The sequence below is a fragment of the Gopherus flavomarginatus genome, chromosome 2, assembly GCF_025201925.1.
Source record: "Gopherus flavomarginatus isolate rGopFla2 chromosome 2, rGopFla2.mat.asm, whole genome shotgun sequence".
Classification (NCBI taxonomy): domain Eukaryota; kingdom Metazoa; phylum Chordata; order Testudines; family Testudinidae; genus Gopherus; species Gopherus flavomarginatus.
The window spans coordinates 301,590,193-301,603,960 of NC_066618.1; the positions used below are offsets into that span (position 1 = coordinate 301,590,193).

Here is a 13,768-nt window from a genome sequence, read left to right on the forward strand (position 1 = left end):
TCAGTCAGGGGCCCACACTTTCCTTGACTTTCTTTTTGTTGCTGACATACCCGAAGAAACCCTTCTTGTTACTCTTAACATCTCTTGCTAGCTGCAACTCCAAGGGTGATTTGGCCTTCCTGATTTCACTCCTGCATGCCTGAGCAATATTTTTATACTCCTCCCTGGTCATTTGTCCAATCTTCCACTTCTTGTACGCTTCTTTTTTGTGTTTAAGATCAGCAAGGATTTCACTGTTAAGCCAAGCTGGTCACCTGCCATATTTACTATTCTTCCAACACATCGGGATGGTTTGTTCCTGCAGCCTCAATAAGGATTCTTTAAAATACAGCCAGCTCTCCTGGACTCCTTTCCCCCTCATGTAATTCTCCCAGGGGATCCTGCCCATCAGTTCCCTGAGGGAGTCAAAGTCTGCTTTTCTGAAGTCCAGGGTCTTTATTCTGCTGCTCTCCTTTCTTCCTTGTGTCAGGATCCTGAACTTGACCATCTCATGGTCAATGCTACCCAGGTTGTCATCCACTTTTGCTTCCCCTACTAACTCTTCTTTGTTTGTGAGCAGCAGGTCAAGAAGAGCTCTGCCCCTGATTAGTTCCTCCAACACTTGGACCAGGAAATTGTCCCCTACACTTTCCAAAATCTTCCTGGATTGTCTGTGCACTGCTGTATTGCTCTCCCAGCAAGTATCAGTGATTTGAAGTCTCCCATGAGAACCAGAGAACTGTGATCTAGTAACTTCTGTTAGTTGCCAGAAGAAAGCTTCATCCCCCTGGTCTATAGCAGACTCCCACCACCACATCACCTTTGTTGCTCACACTTCTAAACTTAATCCAGAGACTCTCAGGTTTTTCTGCAGTTTCATACTGGAGCTCTGAGCAGTCATACCGCTCTCTTACATACAGTGCAACTCCCCCACCTTTTCTGCCCTGCCTGTCCTTCCTGAACAGTTTATATCCATCCATGACAGTGCTCCAGTCATGTGAGTTATCCCACCAAGTCTCTGTTATTCCAGTCACATCATAGTTCCTTGACTGTGCCAGGACTTCCAGTTCTCCCTGCTTGTTTCCCATGCTTCTTGCATTTGTGTATAGGCACTGAAGATAACTCGCTGATTGTCCCGCTTTCTCAGTCTGAGACAGGAGTCTCCCCTCTTGCACTCTGCTGCTCGTGCTTCCTCGCGGTATCCCATTTCCCCACTTCCCTCAGGGCTTTGGTCTCTTTCCCCCTGTGAACCTAGTTTAAAGCCCTCCTCACTAGGTTAGCCAGCCTGCTTGTGAAGATGCTCTTCGCTCTCTTCGTTAGGTGGAGCCCGTCTCTGCCTAGCACTCCTCCTCCTTGGAACACCATCCCATGGCCGAAGAATCCAAAGCCTTCTCTCTGACACCACCTGCGTAGCCATTCGTTGACTTCCACGATTCCACAGTCTCTACCCAGGCCTTTTCCCTGCACAGGGAGGATGGGCGAGAACACCACTTGCGCCTCAAACTCCTTTATCCTTCTTCCCAGAGCCACGTAGTCTGCAGTGATCCGCTCAAGGTCATTCTTGGCAGTATCATTGGTGTCCACGTGGAGAAGCAGGAAGGGGCAGCGATCTGAGGGCTTGATGAGCCTCGGCAGCCTCTCCGTCAAATCGTGAATCCTAGCTCCTGGCAAGCAACAGACTTCCCTGTTTTCCTGGTTGAGGCGGCAGATAGATGATTCAGTTCCCTTGAGGAGGGAGTCCCTGACCGCCACCACCCGCCGCCTTCTCTTGGGAGTGGTACTTGTGGAGCCCCCATCCCTAGGACAGCGCATCTCGTGCCTTCCAATCGGTGGAGTCTCCTTCTGCTCCTTCCCTCAGATGTATCATCTAGTCCACTCTCCGCATTAGTAGGTGTGGAGAGAACATGAAAACGGTTGCTCACCTGTATCTCCATTGCTGGTACATGGACGCTCCTCTTTCTTCTTCTGGAGGTCACATGCTGCCAAATTTCTTCACTGTCCCTCTCTCCCCTCTGCACAGCCTGCTCCGATTCTTCAGGACATTGTGCCCGTAGAAGCATATCCTGACGTCTGTCCAGGAAATCTTCATTTTTTCGTATGCAACGCAGAGTTGATACTTGTTGCTCCAGACCTTGAACCTTCTCTTCCAATATGGAGACCAGCTTGCACTTTGTACAGACAAAGTCGCTTCTGTCCTGTGGAAGAAAGACAAACATGGCACAACCTGTGCAGGTCACAACAGCTGAACACTCACCTTCCATAATTTCTTCCTTCTAAGAGCTTCCTCAGCTGCTGCAGCAACTCATAGAAGCCCGCGAGATGAAAGCCTCAGTGGGCTCTCCACAGGCGAACTCCCTCTGTTAGCCTCTGCTGTTCACCGCTCAGCTGGTTTGCTGCTGACTGCATTTTTATAGCAGTCAAGCCCACTCAAGGCCCACCTGGCACAAAGCCCTCCCAACTCACACTTTTTAAACAAACAATCAAACAATCAAGCACACATCCAACTGACAAACTATCCCCTGCAACAGACACTGAGATACTCACCAACACAGCCCCCCTAATGCAGCACTTAGCGTACCTCCTCACAGAAGATAGGCGCATTGTACATTCTTACAGTTCTTGGTAATAGCAAAAATCACCATTGGCAATAACAACAAATCCATTGCAAGTGTCCATCTACAATCATGTTTGTCATGCCACACCTTTGGCTCAATACCACTGGGGTTTGGGCCTTTTAGGGTTATTCTATGACTTCCCTTTGCAAAATCAAGTTTTCTTTTTCCTCGTCCTGAAGGATCAAACGCTGATTTCTCTTGCTCAACAGAATTCACTGGCTGATGGGGTGGGCTCTCTGTGCTAACAGCTATTAGCAAGTCTTTCTTCTCCCTGCCAGCCGGGTAATTTGCATCAACTCAGACACTAGCGTTTAACTTCTTAGCTGCTACCAGTTCCAAGGCTGGACTCTGTCTTACAGAGATACCACACAAATCCAAATCTTTCTTTGGACCCTGAAGCACAGGCTGCTCACTTACAGAATCATCATGGAGACATTCCTGTTCCAACACCATTGTCTTCCCAACAAGCTGGCCACACACAGCCACTTGGTTATGGGGCTGCTCTACTTTCTTAACAGCTTCTACTTCATCTGAGACCTTCTCAGAGCTCCCCACACTGGATCTTTCAAAAGGAAAGTCAGTGGATCCATTCACAACAGAAAATTTCTGGCTATTAGGAACTGAAACTTCCTTGATTAAATCACTTTCACACCCTTCAGCTGCAGTAAACTGCTTGCACAGGTTACCATGAGGATTCCTTTCCCCAGGAGCTTTTTAAAGCAGCAATTCCCCCCTCACAGAAATTCTGCTCTTACCTTCTTCACTTAGGGCTTGCTGTAAAGGACACTTTCCTGAGCAACCACAGACTCTTTCTGGGTCTCACTTATATCCAGAATCACCTTTGGCCCATCAGGTGGATTCGTACACAATCCCCTTTCAGACAAACTCATAGACTCACTAGATCAGGCCTGCACAACTCGTAAAGCGGCGAGGGCCACATTACTCCAAAGAAAACAGCTGAGGGCTGAAACCCCCCAGCCCTCTGGAAACACCCGCCCCCCCAGGACCTCCCAGCCTGGCGGAAACACCCCACCCCAGCACCGCCCAGCCCTGCAGAAACAAACCCTCCTTCCCCAGTGCCACCCTACCAAAACAGCTGTGGGCCAAAAAGAAAGGTTGGGGGTGGGGAGGTGATACTTGATTTTAAGTCAACCAGGGGCTCCCAGCTGAAGAGCTGGCTGGGAGCCCTCAGGGTCAAATTAAAGGACCCGGGGCTCCAGGGGCTGCGGGAACCCGGAGCTTTGTGGGGCTGGGGCAGGGATTTAAAGGGCCCAGAGCTCCTGCTGCTGAGGGGAGCCCGAGCCCTTTAAATCCCAGCCCCAGCCCATCTGCTGGAGCCGCGGCCGGGATTCAAAGGGCTCTGGGCTGCCCATGGCGGCGGGGAGCCCTGAGCCCTTTAAATCTCAGCCGCGGCCGAGAATCTCTGCAGGCATCTCAGAGCCCTTTGAATCCCGGCCACGGCTGAGATTTAAAGGGCCCTGGGCTCCCCACGGCTGTGGGCAGCCCAAAGCCTTAGAATCCCGTCCGCATCTGGCAGGGCTGGCTTTAGGAAGTGCGGGGCCCAATTCAAACATTTTCGGCGGGGCCCCAGCAGGGATGACTGAAAAAAACCAAACAACACATGTAAAAAAAAAAGCCTTTCATTTCTTAGCAACCGGTTCCCTATAAAAAGTTCTGCCACAGTATGTATTTTTTGTATCAATAGGGTTACCATACATGCGTATTTTCCTCCTGGATGGAGATTTAAGATCCAAAAAGCCTGACATGTCCGGGAAAGTACAGATGTATGTTAACCCTACCTAAAGTTCTTTTTTAAAAAGATGGGTCTGAACTAGAAATGAGCTCCGCCACTCCCTGAGGGTGTGCTAGGGCGCATGTGTGGGTCCCAGCTGCTCCCTGCCCACCTCATTGAAGCAGATGTGCAGGGTTACTTCCCTGGGAACTACAGGGCACCAGTGCATGTGGGGCTGGCTGGAGGTGGGGGGGAGGTGGCTGGAGGTAGGGTCTGGCTGCAGCCTGGGCAAGGAGTGTGGGGCAGGCTGGAGACGGTGTGTGGGATGGGCTGGCTGGCTTCAGTGAGAGCCACGGGGGGGTGCAGCATGGGTTGGCAGGGCTGGAGACAAAGGAGTGCAAGACTGGCTGGCTTCAGGCAGGGGGGTGCAGCAGGGTTTGGCTGGTGACAGGGCAGGGGGTGCAGGGCTGGTGCGGGAAGGGCAGGCGGTGCTGCGGGGGCTGGCTGGAGACAGGGCAGGGGGTGCAGGGCTGGCTGGAGACGGGCTGGAGACGGGCTGGCTGCAGACAGGAACTGGTGCAGGCAGGGCAGGAGGTGTGGGGCTGGTGCGGGAAGGGCAGGCAGTGCGGCGGGGGCTGGCTGGAGACAGGGCAGGGGGTGCAGGGCTGGCTGGAGGCAGGGGCTGGTGCAGGGCTGGAGACAAGGCAGTGGGTGCAGGGCTGGCTGGAGATGGGCTGGAGACGGGCTGGAGACAAGGCAGTGGGTGTGGGGCCGGCTGGAGACGGGCTGGCTGCAGACAGGAACTGGTGCAGGCAGGGCAGGAGGTGTGGGGCAGGCTGGAGACGGGGGCTGGAGACGGGCTGGAGACAAGGCAGTGGGTGCGGGGCCGGCTGGAGACGGGCTGGCTGCGAGCAGTGGGTGCAGGGCTGGCTGGAGACGGGGGCTGGAGACGGGCTGGAGACAAGGCAGTGGGTGCGGGGCCGGCTGGAGACGGGCTGGCTGCGAGCAGTGGGTGCAGGGCTGGCTGGAGACGGGCTGGAGACAAGGCAGTGGGTGCAGGGCCGGCTGGAGACGGGGGCTGGAGACGGGCTGGAGACAAGGCAGTGGGTGCGGGGCCGGCTGGAGACGGGCTGGCTGCGGGCAGTGGGTGCAGGGCTGGCTGCAGACAGGAACTGGTGCAGGCAGGGCAGGAGGTGTGGGGCAGGCTGGAGACGGGGGCTGGAGACGGGCTGGAGACAAGGCAGTGGGTGCGGGGCCGGCTGGAGACGGGCTGGCTGCGAGCAGTGGGTGCAGGGCTGGCTGGAGACGGGCTGGAGACAAGGCAGTGGGTGCAGGGCTGGCTGCAGACAGGAACTGGTGCAGGCAGGGCAGGAGGTGTGGGGCAGGCTGGAGACGGGGGCTGGAGACGGGCTGGAGACAAGGCAGTGGGTGCGGGGCCGGCTGGAGACGGGCTGGCTGCGAGCAGTGGGTGCAGGGCTGGCTGGAGACGGGCTGGAGACAAGGCAGTGGGTGCGGGGCCGGCTGGAGACGGGGGCTGGAGACGGGCTGGAGACAAGGCAGTGGGTGTGGGGCCGGCTGGAGACGGGCTGGCTGCGGGCAGCGGGTGCAGGGCTGGCTGCAGACAGGAACTGGTGCAGGCAGGGCAGGAGGTGTGGGGCAGGCTGGAGACGGGGGCTGGAGACGGGCTGGAGACAAGGCAGTGGGTGCGGGGCCGGCTGGAGACGGGCTGGCTGCGAGCAGTGGGTGCAGGGCTGGCTGGAGACGGGCTGGAGACAAGGCAGTGGGTGCGGGGCCGGCTGGAGATGGGCTGGCTGCGGGCAGCGGGTGCAGGGCTGGCTGCAGACAGGAACTGGTGCAGGCAGGGCAGGAGGTGTGGGGCAGGCTGGAGACGGGGGCTGGAGACGGGCTGGAGACAAGGCAGTGGGTGCGGGGCCGGCTAGAGACGGGCTGGCTGCGAGCAGTGGGTGCAGGGCTGGCTGGAGACGGGCTGGAGACAAGGCAGTGGGTGCGGGGCCGGCTGGAGACGGGGGCTGGAGACGGGCTGGAGACAAGGCAGTGGGTGTGGGGCCGGCTGGAGACGGGCTGGCTGCGGGCAGCGGGTGCAGGGCTGGCTGCAGACAGGAACTGGTGCAGGCAGGGCAGGAGGTGTGGGGCAGGCTGGAGACGGGGGCTGGAGACGGGCTGGAGACAAGGCAGTGGGTGCGGGGCCGGCTGGAGACGGGCTGGCTGCGAGCAGTGGGTGCAGGGCTGGCTGGAGACGGGCTGGAGACAAGGCAGTGGGTGCGGGGCCGGCTGGAGACGGGGGCTGGAGACGGGCTGGAGACAAGGCAGTGGGTGTGGGGCCGGCTGGAGACGGGCTGGCTGCGGGCAGCGGGTGCAGGGCTGGCTGCAGACAGGAACTGGTGCAGGCAGGGCAGGAGGTGTGGGGCAGGCTGGAGACGGGGGCTGGAGACGGGCTGGAGACAAGGCAGTGGGTGCGGGGCCGGCTGGAGACGGGCTGGCTGCGAGCAGTGGGTGCAGGGCTGGCTGGAGACGGGCTGGAGACAAGGCAGTGGGTGCGGGGCCGGCTGGAGACGGGCTGGCTGCGGGCAGCGGGTGCAGGGCTGGCTGCAGACAGGAACTGGTGCAGGCAGGGCAGGAGGTGTGGGGCAGGCTGGAGACGGGGGCTGGAGACGGGCTGGAGACAAGGCAGTGGGTGCAGGGCCGGCTGGAGACGGGGGCTGGAGACGGGCTGGAGACAAGGCAGTGGGTGCGGGGCCGGCTGGAGACGGGCTGGCTGCGAGCAGTGGGTGCAGGGCTGGCTGGAGATGGGCTGGAGACAAGGCAGTGGGTGCAGGGCCGGCTGGAGACGGAGGCTGGAGATGGGCTGGAGACAAGGCAGTGGGTGCAGGGCCGGCTGGAGACGGGGGCTGGAGACGGGCTGGAGACAAGGCAGTGGGTGCGGGGCCGGCTAGAGACGGGCTGGCTGCGAGCAGTGGGTGCAGGGCTGGCTGGAGACGGGCTGGAGACAAGGCAGTGGGTGCAGGGCCGGCTGGAGACGGGGGCTGGAGATGGGCTGGAGACAAGGCAGTGGGTGCAGGGCCGGCTGGAGACGGGGGCTGGAGACGGGCTGGAGACAAGGCAGTGGGTGCGGGGCCGGCTGGAGACGGGCTGGCTGCGAGCAGTGGGTGCAGGGCTGGCTGGAGACGGGCTGGAGACAAGGCAGTGGGTGCGGGGCCGGCTAGAGACGGGCTGGCTGCGAGCAGTGGGTGCAGGGCTGGCTGGAGACGGGCTGGAGACAAGGCAGTGGGTGCAGGGCCGGCTGGAGATGGGGGCTGGAGATGGGCTGGAGACAAGGCAGTGGGTGCGGGGCCGGCTGGAGACGGGGGCTGGAGACGGGCTGGAGACAAGGCAGTGGGTGCGGGGCCGGCTAGAGACGGGCTGGCTGCGAGCAGTGGGTGCAGGGCTGGCTGGAGACGGGCTGGAGAGAAGGCAGTGGGTGCAGGGCCGGCTGGAGACGGGGGCTGGAGATGGGCTGGAGACAAGGCAGTGGGTGCAGGGCCGGCTGGAGACGGGGGCTGGAGACGGGCTGGAGACAAGGCAGTGGGTGCGGGGCCGGCTAGAGACGGGCTGGCTGCGAGCAGTGGGTGCAGGGCTGGCTGGAGACGGGCTGGAGACAAGGCAGTGGGTGCAGGGCCGGCTGGAGACGGGGGCTGGAGATGGGCTGGAGACAAGGCAGTGGGTGCGGGGCCGGCTAGAGACGGGCTGGCTGCGAGCAGTGGGTGCAGGGCTGGCTGGAGACGGGCTGGAGACAAGGCAGTGGGTGCGGGGCTGGCTGGAGATGGGCTGGAGACAGGGGCTGGAGACGGGCTGGAGACAAGGCAGTGGGTGCAGGGCTGGCTGCAGACAGGAACTGGTGCAGGCAGGGCAGGAGGTGTGGGGCAGGCTGGAGATGTGGGCTGGAGACGGGCTGGAGACAAGGCAGTGGGTGCGGGGCCGGCTGGAGGCGGGCTGGCTGCGAGCAGTGGGTGCGGGGCTGGCTGGAGACGGGCTGGAGACAAGGCAGTGGGTGCAGGGCTGGCTGCAGACAGGAACTGGTGCAGGCAGGGCAGGAGGTGTGGGGCAGGCTGGAGACGGGGGCTGGAGACAAAGCAGTGGGTGCGGGGCTAGCTGGAGACGGGCTGGAGACGGGGGCTGGAGACGGGCTGGAGACAAGGCAGTGGGTGCGGGGCTGGCTGGAGACGGGCTGGAGACAAGGCAGTGGGTGCGGGGCCGGCTGGAGACGGGCTGGCTGCGAGCAGTGGGTGCGGGGCTGGCTGGAGACGGGCTGGAGACAAGGCAGTGGGTGCGGGGCTGGCTGGAGACGGGCTGGAGACAAGGCAGTGGGTGCAGGGCTGGCTGCAGACAGGAACTGGTGCAGGCAGGGCAGGAGGTGTGGGGCAGGCTGGAGACGGGGGCTGCAGACGGGCTGGAGACAAGGCAGTGGGTGTGGGGCTGGCTGGAGACGGGCTGGCTGCGAGCAGTGGGTGCGGGGCTGGCTGGAGACGGGCTGGAGACAAGGCAGTGGGTGTGGGGCTGGCTGGAGACGGGCTGGAGACGGGGGCTGAAGACGGGCTGGAGACAAGGCAGTGGGTGCGGGGCCGGCTGGAGACGGGCTGGCTGCGAGCAGTGGGTGCGGGGCTGGCTGGAGACGGGCTGGAGACAAGGCAGTGGGTGCGGGGCTGGCTGGAGACGGGCTGGAGACAAGGCAGTGGGTGCAGGGCTGGCTGCAGACAGGAACTGGTGCAGGCAGGGCAGGAGGTGTGGGGCGGGCTGGAGACGGGGGCTGCAGACGGGCTGGAGACAAGGCAGTGGGTGTGGGGCTGGCTGGAGACGGGCTGGAGACGGGGGCTGGAGACGGGCTGGAGACAAGGCAGTGGGTGCGGGGCCGGCTGGAGACGGGCTGGCTGCGAGCAGTGGGTGCGGGGCTGGCTGGAGACGGGCTGGAGACAAGGCAGTGGGTGCAGGGCTGGCTGCAGACAGGAACTGGTGCAGGCAGGGCAGAAGGTGTGGGGCGGGCTGGAGATGGGGGCTGCAGACGGGCTGGAGACAAGGCAGTGGGTGCGGGGCCAGCTGGAGACGGGCTGGCTGCGGGCAGCGGGTGCAGGGTTGGCTGCAGACAGGAACTGGTGCAGGCAGGGCAGGAGGTGCGGGGCTGGTGCGGGCAGGGGTTGCAGCAGGGGCTGGCTGTGGGCAGCTAGTGCAGGTACAGGGGGTATGGCCCATCCTGTATGGTGAGTGCCCCCTCCTCCTGCCTCCCCCACCAGGGTAGCAGCAGCAGCCCAGAGCGCAGGGGCTATTTAAAGGGCCCAGGGTTCCCCTGCTTCCATTGCCCCAGCCCTGTAATTAGCTGTGGGAGCCATGGGGAAGTGGCAAGGTTCCGGGGGCTGTTTAAAGGACCGGGGCAGCAAAGGCAAGTGGAGACCCCCTCCGCTACCCCGGGGCTCTGGGGGCTATTTAAAGAGCCTGGGGCTCCCCTGCTTCTACCGCCCCAGCCCTTTAAATAGCGGAGGGAGCCCTGAGGAAGCGGTGTGGCTTCGGCGGCTATTTAAAGGACTGGGGCGGCAGAGGCAGCTGGAGCCCCGGCCCTTTAAATAACCCCTGTAGCCCCCTGCTACCCCAGGGCTCTGGGGGTATTTAAAGGGCCTGGGGCTCCCCTTCTTCTACCGCCGCAGCCCTTTAAATAGCCACGGGAACCTTGGGGAAGTGATGGGGCTCCGATGGCTATTTAAAGGGCCAGGGAGGTAGAAGCGGCGGGAGCCCTGGTCTTTTTAAATAGCCTCCAGAGCCCCACAGCCCTACCCCAGGGCTCCAGCAGTGGGGCTCTGGTGGCAATTTAAAGGGCCTGGGGCTCCAGCCACTGCTGGGAGCCCCAGGCCTTTTAAATTGCCCCCTGGGGAAGCTGGGCCACCCCGGTACAGCGCACTGGCTCTTGCCGGTACACCGTACTGGGGCTTGGGCGTGGGGTCCTCTTAGGGGCGGGCGATTCAGGGGAATTGGTTGAATTGGCCTAAAGCCGGCCCTGGCAGCTGGGATTTAAAGGGCTCTGGGCTCCCCACGGCTGCAGGCAGCCCAGAGCCCTATGAATCCCGGCCGCGGCTGAGATTTAAAGGGCTCTGGGCTCCCCACCGCTGCGGGCAGCTCAAAGCCTTTTGAATCCTGGCCGTGGCTGGGATTTAAAGGGCTGTGGGCTCCCCGCAGCTGTGGGCAGCTCAGAGCCTTTTGAATTCTGGCTGCAGCTGGGTTTTAAAGGGCTCTGGGCTCCCCGCGGCTGCGGGGAGCCCAGAGCCCTTTGATTCCCAGCCACAGGACAGACAGTGAGCGTCTGTGGGCCACGGCCATATGTTGTGCAAGCCTGCACTAGTTAAAAGTTTAGAAGGATTCTCTTTCACTTGGCCATGAATTAGTTCAGGAATCTCTTCCTTCTTGCTACAAGTTTCCCAACTATCAGTAGGTAACACAATTAAATCACCTTCATGCTCTCCTTGTGCCCTGGCTAGTGTATCACCCTGATCAGACAGAGTTGCTACACCTTTTTCCAACCACACATTAGCAACAGGCAAACTACAAGCACCAGAATTGTCTGGTCTCTGGAATTTTGCTAGGACACTAACTGGATGCAACCTAGTCACAGTGCCATTCTCCCCAGCAGATACAAACTTAGGACCATTCCCTTCCTGGGCTTTAGTTGAATCCAGAACCAACTCTGAGACACCTGCACTATTCTCCACCATCACAGGCTGAAAGGCACCTTCTGTCTGCTCCACAGACACAGAAGAGCTGGAGACACCTTCTGCTTTACCAGACACACAGCTTGGGATCTCATTTCCCTTGTCCCAGCACACAGGGCTATTCACAGACAACTGCTTGGAGACCGGGGTAGCTCCCTCCATAGGCAAGTCAATACCCCCGACAGACACAGGCACATTTCCTTCACTGTCACATTTCTCCACACAGGAAACAGGTAAGGGATAGGGACACTCATCTTCCACTATCCTTGTCTTCCCAAACTGCTGACTAGACGAAGCCATCGGCTCACAAGGCTGCCAGGGAAAGTCTGGATGTGCCCAATCAGGCACATTGCCGCTCCCTATAGATATACACTGCTGCTTTTCTCACCACACTGAGCTACTTCCAGCAAATCAGTTTCCCATTTCAGGTTCCCTTTTACAAGCTGCACTAGCCACCAGTCCATCACCCGTGACAAATCTCCCCTTTCCTTCCTCCGTTAGGGCTTCAACCTGACCAGCCCTGTCATCTGCTCCTGAGAAACATTTTCCTGACCAATGAGATCTTTCTACTCTTGAACTACCCTCTGTCACCCCATCTGCCCTCCCTCTGACCCCCGTCTAACCCCCTACCTTCTGTCACCCCATCTGCCCTCCCTCTGACCCCCGTCTAACCCCCTACCCTCTGTCACCCATCTGCCCTCCTTCTGACTTCGTCTAACCCCCTACCCTCTGTCACCCCATCTGCCCTCCCTCTGACCTCGTCTAACCCCCACCCTCTGTCACCCCATCTGCCCTCCCTCTGACCTCGTCTAACCCCCTACCCTCTGTCACCCCATCTGCCCTCCTTCTGACTCCCTGTCTAACCCCAACCCTGTGTCACCCCATCTGCCCTCCCTCTGACTCCCTGTCTAACCCCAACCCTGTGTCACCCCATCTGCCCTCCCTCTGACTCCCTGTCTAACCCCAACCCTGTGTCACCCCATCTGCCCTCCCTCTGACCCCCATCTAACCCCTACCCTCTGTTGCCCCATCTACCCTCCTTCTGACCCCCGTCTAACCCTCTGCCCTCTGTCACCCCCTCTGCCCTCCCTCTGACCCTCTGTCTGATCCCCTACCCTCTGTCACCTCATCTACCCTCCCTCTGACCCCCATCTAACCCCTACCCTGTGTCACCCCATCTGCCCTCCCTCTGACCCCCATCTGACCCCCTACCCTCTGTCACCCCATCTGCCCTCCCTCTGACCCCCGTCTAACCCCTACCCTCTGTCACCCCATCTGCCCTCCCTCTGACCCCCGTCTAACCCCTACCCTCTGTTGCCCCATCTACCCTCCCTCTGACCCCCGTCTAACCCCCTGCCCTCTGTCACCCCATCTACCTTCCCTCTGACCCCCGTCTAACCCCCTACCCTCTGTCACCCCATCTGCCCTCCCTCTGACCCTCTGTCTGATCCCCTACCCTCTGACCAGGGTCAGCTCTAGGTATTTTGCCTCCCCAAGCACTACAGGCAGGCTGCCTCAGGGGCTTGCCTGCGGGAGGTCCTCGGTCCCATGGATTCGGCGGCAGCCTGCAGGACCAGTGGACCCTCCGCAGGTATGCTGCCGAAGGCAACCTGCCTGCCACCCTCGCGGCAACTGGCAGAGCGCCCCCCGCGAGTTGCCGCCCCAAGCATGCGCTTGGCGTGGTGGTGCCTGGAGCCGCCCCTGCCTCTGTCACCCCATCTACCCTCCCTCTGACCCCTCATCTAACTAGGGTTGCCAGGCATCTGGTTTTCGACCTAGGAGCCGGAGGGATGTCCGGGCGCCACGCAGACTTCCTCCCTCCCTGGATTGCCGGGGGTCGCCTGAGGTCAGCATCGCCTGGAGCCTGCACTTCTTGCCCCAGTCCTGAGCTCCCTCCCACACTCCGAACCACTCGGCCCCAGCCCAGAACCCTCACCCCCTCTCACACCCCAATCCCCTGCACCAGCCCAGAGCCCCAGCCCACCCTCCAAATCCCTCAGGCCCAGCCCGGAGCCCCCTCCTACACCCCAAACCCTTCATCCCCGGTCCCACCCCGGAGCCTGCAGCCCAGCCCCCTGCCCCTGCCCGGCGAGGGTGGGGAGGGGGCATTGAGTGAGCAGGGGGCGAGGCCTTGGACATGGGGTGGAGCATGGGGCGGGGCAAGGGTGTTCCATGATCTGCAATTAGAGAGTTGGAAATCCTAGATCTAACCCCCACCCCCTCGTGGTATCCCCATCTGCCCCCCATTTACCCTCCCTCTGACTCCCCATCTAACCCCCACCCCCTCGTGGTGTCCCCATCTGCCCCCCATTTACCCTCCCTCTGACTCCCCATCTAACCCCCACCCCCTCGTGGTATCACCATCTGCCCCCCATTTACCCTCCCTCTGACACCTCATCTAACCCCCACCCCCTCGTGGTGTCCCCATCTGCCCTCCATTTACCCTCCCCCTGCCCCCCCTCTAACTCCCCCTTGCGGTATCCCCATCTGCCCTCCATTTACCCTCCCTCTGACCCCCCATCTAACCCCCCCTCGTGGTATCCCCATCTGTCCCCCATTTACCCTCCCTCTGACCTCCCATCTAACCCCCACCCCCTGGTGGTATCCCCATCTGCCCCCCATCTATCCTCCCTCTGACCCCCCATCTAACTCCTGCCCCCTTGTGGTAGCTCCATCTGCCCCCCCATTTGACC

At 60.9% G+C, this 13,768-nt stretch overlaps 1 protein-coding gene across 1 annotated transcript in view; it reads left to right on the top strand.

The window, feature by feature from the left end:
• OPLAH (5-oxoprolinase, ATP-hydrolysing) overlaps positions 1 to 13,768 on the top strand; it is a 214,496-nt gene that overhangs the window by 42,229 nt on the left and 158,499 nt on the right. The gene's annotated exons all lie outside the window — the stretch shown is intronic.